A 15,325-nucleotide genomic window follows, 5' to 3' on the forward strand; every position below is an offset into this window, starting at 1 on the left:
AGAGAAAGGAGTGTGGGTATTGAAAATTTTATTAATTTGAGACCAGACTAGGAGCCAAAAACGGGAAAGGGAGGGACAGTCAAAGAGCATATGTTTTAAATCAGCAGAAGACATTTTGCAGGACCAACAGGACGAGGAATAGTCTGAAGAGAAAGAAGCTAACTTTAGAGGAGTCAGAAGAAGGTGTATGTACACAAAATAAAGAGTCTGAGAGGTATTCGCTGCCCTAGATGTTTTGTGAATCTTTGACCATAATTTATCCCAAAATGGGATAGTCCAACAGTCTGCAAGATCCCTTTGCCAAGCCAGTTCAGCCTTCCCCTTGGATCTATCAGAAGAAAAAAGCAAGGTCTTATATAAAGAGGAAGCTGATGTATTAGTAGATAATAAAGGAAAAAGACTGGAGCATTTAGAAGGAATATTTGGGTTAGGCTGTAGGGAAAGAAGATATTGTAAGAGAGAAAGAAGGAGAGAATCATATTGGGATTTACATGAAGAAGGTAAAGAAAATTGTAATTGAAGTTCCGGGAAGCAAAATTGAGTAGTATTAGATATTAATTGTGAAATCCAAAGTAAGCCTTTGAGTCTCCAAGACTTCCAATAAAACGTACGGCTCTTAATACGCAACAGATGATTATGCCAGATTGGTTGCAAATCTAACGAAGAAGAGGAGGGATACGAGGATGGGAGAAGCGGCTTTAATAATTTACGAGTGTGAGAAATAACTTGAGAGCGAAAAGAAGGAATAGTGGTAGTAAAATTAAGGGATTCATTAAAGTGGAAAGGAGCTATAACGTTTTTATCAAAAATCAACCAAATAGGAGGATGCGCACCTTGATGTGAAGAAAGCCAACGGGAAGATTGCCTAAGAGAAAAAGCATAATGATAGGCTTTAAAATCAGGAAATTTGAGACCTCCAGAGGTTTTGTCAGCCTTAAGGGCATTGAGAGCAATTCGAGGAGTCCTATTTTTCCAAAGAAATTTGTTTAATAGAGAATCAATTTTTTAAAAATAAAAACCAGGAATATGAACCAGGAACATAGATAAAAGGTAGAGAATTAGCGGCGAAAGCATCATTTTAATAGAGTCCATGCATCCCCACCAAGAAAGAAAAAGTGGATGCCATCGGTCAATAGAGGCAGATACATTTTTAGTAAGATCGTCAAAGTTTTCTTTTAAGGTTTCTGGAATGGTGGGAGAGAACCATAGACCTAAGTATTTTATTTTAGTGGACTTCCAGGAGAAACCAGTGGAAACAAAATCCTGTTTCAGACAGAGACCATTTAGTGGAAGAACTTCACATTTATCCGAATTAAGTCGGTATCCGGAGAGTTGAGAAAAATTTTCAACTTGAGAAAGAAAGGCTGGAAGAGAAGTTGAGGGATTTGAACAGTACAGGAGGATATCATCAGCATATACAGACATTTTAACCTGAGTGGTGGCAAGGTGAAAACCGGTAATTCTATCATCTAACCTGATTTTCGTTAAGAAGGGTTCTAATGCAATTGTAAATAAAAGCGGTGATAAAGGGCAACCTTGACGAACACCTCTGAAAAGCGGAAAATATTCAGAGAATTTCCCATTAACAAAAATATAAGCTTTAGGGCCAGAGTAAAGTAAAGAAAAAGGAGAAATCAAATTAGTAGGGAATCCGATCCACTGGAAAGCATGAAACATAAAATCCCAGCCAATCCTGTCAAATGCCTTTTCGGCATCCAATGCTATTGCAGCAATGGGATAATCAAGTGAAGAGGCTTTACTTAAAATATTAAAGGAGACTCTGGAATTATCCGAAGATAAACGGCCCTTAATAAATCCTGATTGTTCGGATCCAATAAGGTTCGGCAGAATGGGATCAATACGAAGCGCGAGGATTTTAGAAAAAATCTTATAGTCCAAATTAACTAAGGAGATTAGGCGATAATTTTTACAGAGCGCAGGGTCTTTGTTATCCTTGGGAATTAAACAGATTACGGCTTCTTGAAAAGATCCTGAAGAGGAACCGTCCTTGACAAAAGATTGAAAAAGTAATAAGAGATGGGGAAGTAATAGAGCAGCGAAGTGAGCGTAAAATTCAATAGTAAACCCATCAGGACCAGGAGCTTTACCTCTTTTCAGTACGGATACAGCATGTTTAATTTCAACTAAGGTAATGTCCGCTTCTAATAAGGAAAAATCAGTATCACAAGGGGGAGGGGAATTTATTGATTGAAAGAAGGAGGAGAGTGCATCTGAAGTTGGTTGATGCTCTGGAGTATACAAATTTTGTAAAAAGAAACAAATTCATTTAGAATATCATTGTCTTTAAAAAGCATCTCTCCTACATTATTACGTATGGATTCAATTTTAGTCCGTTCACAACGGATTTTTAAATAATTTGCAAGAAGTTTGCCCATCTTATTCTGGCCGCCATAATACCGGGCACTACGTTTTAAGAGATAAGAGGATGCAGCCTCTGTAGTAGATTTGTGAAACAAAATTTTTGCTTCAATAAGATTTTTTAATGAGGATTCGGAATTGGAACGATAATAACAATATTCAAGTTGCTTAATCTTGGCTAATAACTAAGAATTTTTGGCTTCAAAAAACCTTTTTTTCGGTGATACAAAATTTATAATAAATCCTCTGGCTGTAGCTTTAAAAGAGTCCCAAATCATTACCGGAGAAGAGTCCGACACGGAGTTAATAGAATAGAATTCAGAAGCAAAAGAGCTAAACTGACTTGTTAAATTAGGGTCTGATAATAATGCATTATTAAAACGCCATCTACCGGCATTAGGAGAAAAAGGCAGCAGGTCAAAATCCACAAAAACTGGAGCATGGTCCGAGATGAGGATGGAACCAATTTCAGCATGAGTGACAAGTTGAGATAAAGGTTTGCTAAAAAAGAGGTTACAAAGTCTCCAGATATCAATTAAAGCTTTACGACGTATAGCAGAGGTAAATTGTGAATGCATCTTAGAAATGGAACATTTTGCAGAAGAATGTCTATTTAATATAGGATCTAAAACCTGATTACAGTCACCTCCAAAGATAACATAATCGTCATCTAACAGAAGAAGCTTGTCAGATATCCGAGTCCAAAACGTATTATCAATAGTAACAGGTGCATAAACATTAAATAAAACTAAGGGTATTTGATCAATAAGTAATTTAACAATTACCCAACGACCATCAGGATCATTTTCCTGATGTGCAATTGAAAACTGATGTTTTTTGTGACATAAAATCAAAGCACCATTCTTCTTACCTAAAGTTGGGGAAGAAAAAACATGACCCACACAGCTCCTTTTCAATTTAGCTGCTTCAGCATCTGATAAGTGCGTTTCTTGGATTAAAGCAATATCAGTATTTAATCTAGATAAATGGGTTAACACGCGTTGTCTTTTAATAGGGTTACTGACTCCTTTAACATTCCATGTTACAACTCTAAAGTTAAACTATTAAAGAGAATCTGCACATAGAAGATAAACATAATTAAGTAATGTCGAACAAACATAATAAGCAATCAATATACAATCAATATAGGAAAATAAAACCTTATTACCTAGGAGCAAGAAAACATATAAGATAAAATTGGAAAATAGCCTCAGAATGAAGGAAAAGAAAAAGATATGAATAAAGGCAGGAGTCATAAAACGAGCTTTATGAAGTGTAGAGATGAAAATACTATATAAGGAAAGGGAGAAAGAACCAAGACCAAAAAAGTGATTAAAAGTTAACAAACAGCGAAAAAAGGGAAAAGAGAAGAAAAGAGAGAAGGAAGAAAGAAAGAAAAAAGACTTGGAGAAAAAAGAACAGGAATAAAGGAGATAGAAGAGACATTGAACAGAAAAACAAAACAAGTCAAACAATCAATGATACAAAATAATGTCGAACTGACATACCATGAAAAAAACAAAGAAATGGGGATGGAAGAGCCACATAAGGAAAATAGCACGTCGAAACGTAGGACTCCAAGAGGGCGCAGCAAAGAGGGGAACACCTCCAGGCGAAAACATCATACACAACAACAAGGGAGCACAGAACTTCACCTAAGAAAAAGAAGAGAGAGAAGACATTAAAAATGATAATTCACAACATATTGAAAACAAAACATTCAAAAAAGAACCAAACGTCAGATAACAACAACCCATTAAGAAACGAGGCAACAGTTATAGATCAGGAGTGTCCATGGAGTCGACTCTGTGAGAGTTCAGAAATTGTTGAAGGAGAGCCGGATCTTCATAATTTGTTGTTCTGTTGTTGTGGGTAACTTTAAAAAGGCAAGGATGAAACAATCCGTATCGGGCATTCAGGGCGCGCAGGGCCGGTCTCATGTCCAGAAACTGTTTGCGTCGATCTGCAGTAGCCTTAGCGTAATCTTGAGCAAAAAAGAGATTTGAGCCATTCCAAGTAATTTTCCCTTTCTGTTTAGCCGCTTGAATCACTTTTATGACGTCAGTATATTCTAGAAAGTACAAAATGACACCTCTGGGTTTCGAGGAAGAGGCAGAAGAATTAGATAAGCGGGAAACTGGACCAAAACGGTGAGCTCGCTGAATGTTCAATCGAGGAGAGGTAGGAAGACCCAAAAGCGTTGGCAAGAAAGATTGAAAGAAGGATGGGGGATGGGACCCTTCAAGACCTTCCACCAAACCGTAAATGCGTAGGTTATTGCGCCTATTACGATTTTCCAAATTCTCGACCTGCCGCTTAAGAAAATGAATTTCTTTGTGAATGCCAGGGACCTGGTCTGAGACAACCTGCACAGAAGTTACTCTTCTTTCAAGATCCGCAACTCGAAGCTCGGTATGTACCAGTTGTCTTCTAGGCTTTGAAGTCGGGTATTTGTTTCAGCCATATATGGTTTGAGAGAACGTATTTCCTCAAGCAAAAGGTCCAAAGAAACAGAAGAGGCAGAATTGGTAGGGGAAGGTGGATTTGTCTTTATTCGTTTTCCCGATGTGGAGGGAATTTTGGAATTAGGCTTGTTGCTCCAGTGAGAAGTAGTAGTAGATGTACCTTTTATTCCACCAGAGTCATTAAGATTTTCCTCCATGTTATCCTGTAATACACTAAAAGGATTAACATCTTCTTATGACAGAGAAGGCGCAGTTAGCTGCTGTGAAGAAGAGCGATTAGAGCGAGCCATTTTAAAAGGAGAACTGAAGAGTAATCCAACAAGAACCAAAAATGGTGTCAAGCAATCTGTTATTTATTCTTGAGGAAAAAGGAAACCAAAAATCTGACTAGAAAATGCTATTTCAATCAAGGAGCAAAAATATGTTGTCCAGCGACAAGGGAAAAGTTAAAGCTAAATAAGTAAATATGGTCCAATATGGCTATGGAAAAGGAAAAATCGGCAAGTAGAATTGAAAATTCTAAAATGGCGCCCTGAAAAGCTAGAAAACTGAAGAGAAAAAAGAACAGCGACAAAAAATTACCAAAGCGTGAAAAAATTGCCCACAAATTCCAGTAGTAATGAGGAAAAGCTGTTTCCAATGTTGCCTATGTCATTTCAAGGTGAAAACTTGGAGAATGCAGGCAGCATAAAGATGTGGAGCAGGAAAGCTAATTATCTAAGATAGCGGCCGCTTCTTACCGAGGGTCCTCACTCTGAGGAAAGCTTCGTGGTACATTGTAGCGCGATTGTCCAGCGCCACCTAGAAAGGCTCAAAACACAGCCGAAGTGTTCTGCCGCATGAGGAAGCGGCTTGGTGTTGCCTGCGTGCGCGTAGAACGCCTGGAGGCGGCCCGTCGTCCTACTCCCTCATGGAGCTCCCAGAGACGGCGGCCATTCTCCTCGGCTGCGAAGCCACGCCCCGATCTCTGATTTTTCTAATGGAAGATCTTCAGGATATTCAGAGGAGTTGAAAGGTGGCTTGATTCAGACTATGGTGGCAAGCCAATGGAGCTCTTCCAAGAGTAGTACACTGTGAACCTGCATGTTAGACTGGAAGACTGGAAGTGGAAGAAGAGCTCAGTACTTGCATATTAGACTGGAAGTGGAAGAAAAGCTCAGTACTTGCAGTTGTGCTTTTTGCATTAGGGTTGTGATTTGCAGCTAGACCAGTTAGAAGTGCAACATATAGCATTTGAAAAGGAGAAGCTAATGTCTGGGGTGTGGCGGAAGCTGTTGGATAGAATGTTTGTGCTGTCAGATAGAATGTTTGTCATGACCCTTTCTGAACAACGTTAATTTAGGATTATCCAATTTAAGAGTATTTGAGAGTAATTGAGAGGCAGTAGTTGGAGTGGCTGAATAGTCTAAAATTGAGTCGTATAGCATAAACATAAATTTGCTGATGGTTTACGTGCAGCAACTTATTGGTTTAGATATACTTGCAGTTGCTATTTCCTGATGCCTGATGCCTTTTATTACCCTGGAAGGAAGAGTGAATTGGAAACAGGTCCATCATTGGACCTCAGAACTCTTCTTTGTCAAAGTTGAGGAGCACAAATGCATGCTGAGGATGACAGCTAAGGTGGATCTCATTTGTGGAGAATGTATTTTATTCAGAAGGGTTGCACTGGCGCTGCTGTTTCTTCTGCAGCTTATGTTGTCCCTGATATCTGATTGGGGTGGAATTGAGATGACTCACAGGCTCGACAATACAGAGGCTGAACGGTCAAGTCTCAAAGATTCACATTGTAACAGTATTATGTGGCTGTTGGCGGTGCTGTTGGCAATGTAGATGATAATGACGTCAAAAGTTGAAGTGGTAGCACTGATACTAATACCTTGCTTTTTTTATATACTCCTTAATTTCATGTCTTTGACTTTTGAAGGACAATTAATAACATGTGTCACTATTACTCAGTGGAATGTGCTCAATGCAACACCTTAAAAGGACGTCAATTGTGCTGGCCTTGCCAGTATTCAAAGTTGTGGCTTGAGAACACATTCCGATGTCAGAAACAAAAAGCGTATCTCACATCACTGCTGGAGTCATTGGTAATCCGGCAGAAGTGATTGGAGTTCAGCTTCAGTTGTTACCATTTGGTGTTTCTTCCAACAACTGATTTAGCCTGGCAGCCAAGTTTATTCTATAGATTTGTAGGCGCTCTGTAGAGAAATGCCTCAAGTATGTAATCACCTATGATTCAAAGGATTAGCAATGAGTGGAAACAAGCAAGGGTGAGGGATCAATCAAAGAATGAAAGGGCGGAAATAATTGTTTTGAAGACGCCCAACATTTCCTCTCCTGTGGGCTCTTAAATGTCACATTAGTAGTCCAGATTGGACACGAATTCTGTAAAGGCTCAGTTCTCTGGGCAAAATTACATCTCGTCCACACTGGCAGTTTGCAGTGGTCTAAAATGTAAGACCTCATTCCTGTGGCAATATTTCAGTGTAAAATTGTCTCATGTGAGATATCACACGTTGTAAGATTTTTGTCACTCAGGCCTGACCATGAACTTTAACTATCTCCTTATACTCCGTTATTCTAATATCTAAGCATTGAATCATTTCTAAACTGTGGTAAATTGGCTGAATGAAAAAGAATCATGTGAAGAGAGCTATGCTAGGGTGAGATCACATATAGCTTTTGGAGGCTTCTATATCAGCTTACATTTGTCAGCATATGTGAACACTAATCTGCCTGGACAACCTGTGCGTGCCGAATAGGCATGGCTTTTTGAAGAGATCCCTGACTGTCATAAACCTGACTCAAACTTTTGTTATGTATACCCAGGGGCGCTCCTCCTAAGAAGAGCAGGAGCATTGTCTCTCCTACTGCAAGCACAGCAGCTAAAGACAAATAAATAAAATGGCATGTAAATGCCCTTTTATTTATTTGCCACAGCACCGGTTCGTGCTGTGTACAGCACGAGAGTGGAGGCAGTGATGAATCCTGCAAATGCAGGATGACAACACTGGTCTACTGTCATCCTGGATTGGTTGTCCATCTTGTGACAGCCAACCCGACATGCGCAATAACAATAACAGCATTTGTAGAGCGCAACAGCTGCCTCAAGCAGAGGTGTCCCGGCGCTTTGCTGTCAAACAAGTGAGGGAGTCCAACCGAGGTGCTAGCATTGGCTGCAAAGCCAAGTCTTTAAGGTCTTTCTGAACTCATGTTGAGACTTAATCAGGTGTATATGGGAAGGCAGGGAGTTCCACAACCTGGCCGTCACCACTGTAAAGGACTTAGCATAGCGAGGTAAACAGAGCAGGTGCTGGGAGTTAGATCTCAGTGAGCGTTTTTGTGGAAATAGGCAGAGCTGATGCTTAAGATATCTAGGGCTGCTATCTTGCAAAGCACAAAAGGCCAGAGTCAGGGCCTTGAACTCTATCCATGCGCATTGTACACCCAGCAATCCAAAGGCTGTGAAACAGCCTGGGGATTGTTAGCACAGGTCCCCTTCCTCAAAATGAGCGCTGAGTGAGCCTGCGCCCACAAATGGTGAAAATAGCATGAGAGCAGCTCCAAGATTGGTTGAAGATGCGTTCCGCAAGCAGGAGGAAGTCTTTCCTTTACCTGCTAGTGGATAGAAAAGAGAAGTGCCACACCAGTCGCGCTCCTGAATTTATGGTGACTCATGTGGCTTCGCAGCCCACCATTTTTTATTTAAGCTCGCTGCCACTATGTAAACCCTTGACTACACTGCAACCTGATCCATTATTTGTGCTGTGCAAGTTTCATCAATGCCTCTCTGCTCAAAGTTGCGGATGATAAGGATTCACAGAAATCCAGGGTCATCTGTAGTCATGAATGATTCCTTCTGCAGATATCGGGGAATTGTAGTAAAAGCAGATATAGAGTTCTGCAAGGGAAATCAGATATCAATCCTGGCATTCACTTTCACAATGGCCTGCATTACGACTAGGGGTGTGTAAAAATTCTGCTCTGCTGGCAGAGTTTGTGGAACGTTTTTCTTGCTTGCGGCTCGTCAACATTAAGTTGGCAAGCAGGAGTGAGAATTTGCATCCCCTACATGATTTTTGGGCACTAGAATGCTTCCCAGCAAGATTTCTCAAAGCGAGCAGTCGCTGTAGGTCACAGTTGTTCAAGTTGAGAAAGCTTCCACTCTAGTAGTAAATCTACTCTAGTGGCAGAAAGAAGCAGCGCTCATGGGCGCACTGATACGACAGTGTGAAAGAAGCTCCCAGTGCTAAAAAGCAGTTTTTATGAAGCTCTGCAGAATTCCACAGAGTGAAACTTTGCGAGTTTCGGGTCTGGAAAAGGAAGATGGCGGATTGAGTCCGCTACTGGTGGACGCTCACCACTACCTCTCACCGGGGGCCTGAGCTGCTGCTACCTACCCATGCAGTGCTTGCCGATTGTCGATGGTGTTATGAGGAGAGACGAGACGAGAACGTAACGTTGGAGCCTGCAGAGAGTTGCTGAAATAAACCTGAAACCTGACAACGGGGAAAAGGGGGAAAAAAAGTTAAAACCAACGCTGTACCTGGCCGCCTCCCTGTTGCTGGATGTGCCGGATTGCTCAGCTGAGCAGCGCAGTGTTTGGCGGCCGCGCAGCGAGGTGGTTCACAGTTGCATCGCTTCTGCTGCCGCTACCACCAATTGCTTCATATCTACAAATGCAGCATACCGAGGGGAGCAGAAGCGAAGGGCTGACGAAATTCAATTCCAGGGGAGTATCTATACGGCTCAGTCTTTATTCAGTGAAGGGGATGGCACCTCCGCGGAATACACGCCGCGGACGAGTGGAGCTACCGGGGGAAGCCGGGGTTATTGCTGAAGCCATGGATGGTTCAGAGGCTCCGGGGAGTGGCAGAGATACCTGTGATGGCATGCAGAGTGAGGGGGTTCCAGTAAGCAATACCGTACTGCAAGCTGTCAGTAATGTAAACCTAAGCTTAGGTTCTTTAACCGCTCCCCAAGTGGGGAAACCAATGCTGAAACTTTTGCGTTCTAGAAGAGCAATGGCTGTTCTTCGATCTTGCGGCTCTGAGACAGTCATCCCGGGTTTGCAAATGGCCAAAGTGTTGAATGCCGCTATACACGAGGGATGGGGGCGTGATGATGACTCTGTAATATTAACGGCACCCACTGTCTTTCATGACCCAAACTCTAGCTCTGATAATTTGTCAACTGCAACTACTCAAGATATGTTTGCCAGTGCTGGAACCAGCCTCCTCCCCAGTCGATATTGTTGTTAGTGCTGTGGTCAATGTGGATCAGCTCTTACAACCCGGAGTGGACTCCTTGGACTCCTTCGTTAATGGGAGACTTCAAGACGACAATTTGACAACCAGGTGTGATGGAGAAAATGGCATATGTAAGGTGCCGAATGGCAATGGGAACAATGTTGTATTAACCCCCGGTTTGCAGGATTTTCAATATATCCTAATTGTGTTACAGGGACCTTCGCGACCCCCAAATCTAACACTCCGGAGGAGGCGAGAGCAGTTAAAGGGAAAGTCGCTAAATCAATCCGGGGTGGCAAAGGTGGTAGAGGTCGGGGTTAGGAGTTGGAGCCAAGGAACAGGTGACAGAGGCGTCTGGAAGACTCAAGGGATCTGCAAATGCTGTAAAGTCTGGTGCAGGTGTGAGCCCCCTGCGGAAGTGGGTTGCATCAAAAAGCGAGGTTAAATCTATTATCTCTAGATTATCTAAATCAGGAGATTCCGGGACTCTACCAGGTGCTACTATACAGTCTGCCCACCTAGAGTTAGCAGCAAATAATGTTACCAAGGCCCCTATGGTTGCTATTTTTGGTGCTGAAGCCCCTGCCGTCCAGAGCAGCCCCAGAGAGCCTGAGGTTGAGGTTCAAGGCTCTTTACAAGGGTAAACAATTAGGGAGACAGCCCAAGTAGTAGGGTCCATGCCTACATCTACATTTACATCCACTACTCCCTTGGCCCCTCCTGTAATGCCTTCTGTCATCACTCCAGCTACTTCTTTCTCAGTATCTCCTTTAATATCGCCTCTCAAAGAGACAGGAATTGAGTGCGGTGTAAGCCATTTTCAGTATGAGGATGAGGAACCCTCACTCTCTAGGATTATGCAGGCACTCGCAATTCAGAGGGCGGAAGCACAGAGCTATTACCACCAGGCTAAGGCTGATAACATCCAGATAAAGCAGGCTTTGTCAGAAGTGACTGTTAAAGTTTCACATTTAACGTCTGAGGTCTCTGACCTCTCACAACGTGTGGCAGCCGTCAAGAAGGTCAATACTCATACAGTAAATTTGGTTAAGTCTCAAGACTCTCAAATGACAGCTATGCAACTCAAGATTGAAGACTTGGAAAACCGGCAGCGATGGCAGAACCTAAGGATTTTTAGAATCCCAGAAGGCAGGGAAGGATCTGACCCACGTACTTTTATCATCAACTTGTTACAAAAGACTTTCCCTCACCTAGCAGACGGGGACATGGACATGCAGGTCCAACGTGCACATAGACTGCCTATATTTCTTGCACAAAGTAGCCAAGCTAAACCTAATTTTGCTAGACCTATTCTTGTGTTTTTGGGTAACTTCCTGCTGCGCCAAGCAATTATTTTTAAGGCACGGCCCACAGCTCTGGTTAAAGTTGATTCCATGTCCATATTTGTGCATTCAGATTTGTGCAAATCAACCATGGACAAACGATGGCAACTTAGACAACTCATGGATCCCTTTAAAGCTGTGTGTACGTAGGTCTTTTTACAGGAGCCAGCCCATTTACAAATTATAAAGGATGGTCGTACTCACTTTTTTTTTAATGAGCAGGAAGCTAAAAAGGCACTCTTCAGGTGGCAGCCCACTCACAAAGATTGACTTAATGTTTAAAGTTTGTTTGGCCGTAGCTTAAAAAATAAAAAGGGGGATGGGAGATAACTGACAAACGGCTTCGAATTACGCTTGCTTTAAATCTGTTTCTGTTGGTCTCTTATGGCACAGGTAAAATGTGTCTCTTCTTAAGGGTTTTTTGCTCGTCTCCTTCACTTTTGTTGTGGCATTGACACTGGTCGGTTGTGTGGGTTGGGGTGCTGTGGTTTGGGAGGGTTCCTGGTGGAGGGGCGGGGGGCATCCCCAAAGGCTGTCATTTAAGGACAGCAAGGAAGGGGGTGATTCCTTTTCTAAGACACGGGGTGGGGTTTGTGGTATAGGTGGTTTATGGGTTAGTTGGGGGGTTGTCAGGGAGGGAGGGGTTCAACAGCCAAGATGTAATTAAAAATGCACAAAATAAGCATATGATTAAGAAACCTTTAGTTCTGGAGATGGAGATTTGTCAGAAGTTGCCAATTCTACACAATGCCGTGCGTTAAATTTATGTGTTGGAATGTCGCTGGGCTTAATCAGCCCAATGAAAAGCCGCCTGTTAGCGGAAGAACTAAAGGTCTTCAAGCCTCAAATAGTCGGGCTTGCTGAAACGCACCGGGCTTATAAGGATAGAGCTCTTTTTAAACAACTCGGCTATGATTTAATCGTGTGTACTTCGCAGACAGTGTCTATCCGAGGAGTGGCCCTTTTAAAGTCAAAATTTTGCACAGTTTTGGTGTTACGTACTTTGGCCGACTATAAGGGAAGATGGGCAATTGCCCAACTTCTGATTTTTGGCCGACAATTGATGATCTGTATGTTTTACGGTCATAATGTTGATTGCCCTGAGGTTATCTCTTTCTTGTGTACTGAATTATTGTAATGGGATGGCGATCTTATAGTAATGGGAGATTTTAACTGCATTCTGGATAAAAAGATTGACACCACGAATATGGCTGCACGGGTTCGAATGGGTCAGACAAGGGTAGCTATAGCTGACTTACTCCATATACAGGAAATGGAGGATGTCTGGAGAAAACGTTTTCCTTTAACATCAGGCTACACTTTTTTTCAAATCCACATAAACAAAACTCCAGAATTGATATGATCTTTACTAATAAAAATATTTTAGAAAATTCATACATTGCGATCTGTCCGAAAATCACCTCGGAACACAATCCCATTATGCTTACTACACGTTTTCGGTTGGAGCAGAAGGAGTCAATATGGAATTTTCATTTCCCAGGCACCTTCTTAGCAACCCGGACTATGTTTCTTTCATGCAAGAAACGCTGAGGGAATATATTGAGAATAACCAACATTCAGCGTCATGGGCAATGGTCTGGGATTGCTTGAAGGCATATGTGAGAGGGGCAGCACTCCAATATATTATTAAGCAAAACCGATCTAATATAAGTCTGGTAGAAGAGGAGCGTAGGCAATATTCTGAGTTAGAGCAGCTACATGCTAGAGCAATTGTTTTAAAGGACACTGGCGTATCACAGATTTATAGTCAGCTTATTGAAGTGAGAGCTAAGCTCAACAGAAGATTAAAGGATAGCATAGCTAATAGTTTTCATAAGCACAAACTGAGACAATACGAGTATAGCGAACGGGTTGGACGAGTTTTGGCCTATCAGTTAGCAGACCAGCAGGCTAAGTCACATATTAAACAAATTAAAGGAGCTGACTGGTTAATTTATATGAAATTCCAAGATATATTAGAGCAATTAAGGCTATTTTACGCGGATCTTTACAGTGACTCAGCCAGTTTTAATGAACATGCAGCTACAGAGTACATTCGAGACAGCGCAATGCCGGTCTTGGATTTTGCTCAGTCTGAGTTACTTGGGGGCCTTTATGGCTGACGATGTCTTCTGTAGGTCTCGGTCGGAGGTTTATCTCAGCAGTGCAGAAACTATATAGCAACCCAACTTCCGCTATTAAGCTGAATGGGTTATCCTCCACTCTTTTTAACATTCAAAGGGGCACACGGCAGGGATGTCCGCTCTCCCCAATATTATTTGCTCTCTATATTGAGCTTTTTATAAGGCATTTGCTTCAAAATACTCTTATTTCTCCAGTGTCCTTTACTTATATGGTTTTAAAAGTTACTGCATATGCAGACGACATTGCCGTATACACTACAAAACCGGTGGACACTATGGCTGTGATAACAGTAGAGTCTCAACGTTTTGGGTCTTTCTCCGGCTGCAAGTTAAACTTAAATAAAACACAGTCAATCCTAAATTTTGAACTAGAGGCAGCCCCACTCTCGCTAGGAATCATCAGAACTGCTACTTATCTCGGAGTCTGCCTTAGTAGCCATGTGGACGATGTTATTGTTTTAAATTACGAGCCTTTGCTTAAAAAAGCTATTGCCGATATGCGTAGGTGGCACAAGTTACCACTTACTGTTTTGGGGAGGTGTAACACAATTAAAATGAATATACTACCGAAATTCCTTTATTTGTTTCGCACAATTCCATTAAGGGTTCCTATGTCATTCTTTAAGCGGCTAGATAGTGTGGTAGGTAGCTTTATATGGGGCTATCGGAGGGCTAGGAGAGCTCTATGATATATCAAGTTAACATACGAACAAGGCAGTTTTAAACTTCTAGATTTTAAAGACTATTTCTGGGAGGCTTTTGTCAATCGGATTCAGAGTTTACTTAAGGGGCCAGATGTGGGTAAGGCTTGGTTCGCGTATCAGTTGGCTTGTGGCCCAAATACTGGGTGCTTATTGTATAAAATGGCGGATCCAAACTATTATAAAAGGGTCCGATTTAAGACAGTTAGACATACGACGCGGATCTGGCAAGACATCTCTAAAGCATATGCAAATCCCGACCTGCATGAATTTACAATACTGTGGGGTAATCTGAGACTGTCTGATATAGTCTCTGACTCTGCGGGAGAGGGTGGCAACGATGCGGCATAATACGTCTGGGGAAGCTATACGACGAGCAAGGTTTCAGATCATTCGCATCACTTAAAGAGGAATTTGGGGTAGCACACAATTTGTTTTTCAAATATCTACAAGTTAGTGATTATTGTATTCGAGGAGAGGGCTTATCAGCCCTACCTAGTATAACTGAGGTAGTATGTGCAATCTTTCAGATTGCTGGTCGGGGTGTATAGGGAAAGTTTACCGGAGATTCTTATTGGCTGCTAAGGATGATGGCTTACAGGTAGTAGTTAAATTAAATCGAACATTTGTAATTGATATTTCAAATGAGGATTTACATGAATCACTGACTACAATCAATACTGTTGCTACCTCAGTTAATTTGAAATTACAGCAATATCAGATCATGTTTATGTTGTACTACACCCCAGAAGTTATCTCTAAGTGGACATTGACAAATGTCTCTTCAAAGACACGCTGACCGAAGTGTCAGGAATATGCCGCTGATCTCCGACACATGTTCATCACTTGTCCAAAGTTAAGTATGTTGTGGGTTGAGGTTACCCGCGTTTTGAGTAACCTAGCAGGTATGGATATTCAACTAACTGCAAAAGAAATTTTATTGTGGATAATAGATGATCCGGGTAATATATCGAAGTCGCTGGTTTCTATTATTATAGTTTGTTCCCTCTTATGCATTGCTAGGGCATGGATTCAAAC

Source organism: Triturus cristatus, chromosome 2_2, assembly GCF_964204655.1.
Source record: "Triturus cristatus chromosome 2_2, aTriCri1.1, whole genome shotgun sequence".
Taxonomy (NCBI): Eukaryota; Metazoa; Chordata; class Amphibia; order Caudata; family Salamandridae; genus Triturus; species Triturus cristatus.